We start from the raw sequence: 1,061 nt of genomic DNA, 5'->3' as shown, positions 1-1,061 counted from the left end.
TAGGATTGCCCAACCTTCCTTCCGAGGAGTGGCTGGTGGGTTTGAACCGCCAGCTGTCTGGTTAACAGGCAAGTGTCTTAGCCACTATGCTACCAGAGCTGTATTAGGGACTGTATTAGGGATTCAGTAATGAACAGGCCTTTAAGGACTTTCAGTCAGCAGTGGGGGGGTGGTGGTGGTGGTGGTGGTGGATCTAGCTTGGCCTGGAAGACCAGATCACAAAGCTTGTCAGAAGTGGACAAACCCACTGCCATTGAGTCGATTCCAACTCATAGTTACCATATAGGATAGAGTAGAGAACTGCCCCTTAGGGTTTCCAAGGCTGCAAATCTTTATAGAAGCAGACTTTCTCATGTTTTTCCTGTGGAGTAGCTGGTGGGTTTGAACTGCCAACCTTTTGGTGTGTAAACAAACGTCTTAACCACTGAGCTACCAGAGCTCCTTTAGACTTGAACACGGGCTACGTAAATCTGACTCCTCCTAGAGGCCTCAGAGGAAGAAGCTAGTGTTTGCTGGTTGATTGGTTGGTTAATTTAAGGTTAAGGTGGTTGAAGTTGCCAGAAATACTTTGCAAAAGAATAAAATAGTTACCCCTTTGTTTCTCATAGGTTCTAGGTGGTTGCTTTGGCTTGCTTCCTTGATTTGGTGTATCTAAGAAGGCATTGTTCTTCCTGTGCTGTTTTGTAGTGATCAGTAGGATTGGTCCATGTTGTCTTCTGCTCCATGGACATTGGTTTGTCAGTTGACCACCCCTGAAACGCTACTCTGTGACTCCAGACCTACCGCACGTTTGATGGTGGTTTAAGCTAAAGATCTTGAGTGTCCTGAATATTGTGGTGCTTAGAGTGGGTTTTTCCCAGTTGCAGCTAGATCTAGGTAGACTGGAGATTGGTTTTTCTGGCCTTTTGACTTTGACTTTGACTTAATTGCTATGGGAACTTTACCTCCCTTCCTCTTTCATTTTTCTTCACTGGGAGAACCCTTACTCTCAGATCACTAATCAGTTTATTCCAGGGGTTGAAAGATACACCAGGTACACTAGCTAGATGGTGAAGAAACAG

Source organism: Orycteropus afer, unplaced genomic scaffold (genome assembly GCF_000298275.1).
Source record: "Orycteropus afer afer isolate SDZICR_OR568_19922 unplaced genomic scaffold, OryAfe1.0 scaffold00130, whole genome shotgun sequence".
Classification (NCBI taxonomy): Eukaryota; Metazoa; Chordata; class Mammalia; order Tubulidentata; family Orycteropodidae; genus Orycteropus; species Orycteropus afer.
The sequence above is the reverse complement of the archived record's forward strand: the minus strand, read 5'-3'. Positions refer to the sequence as shown.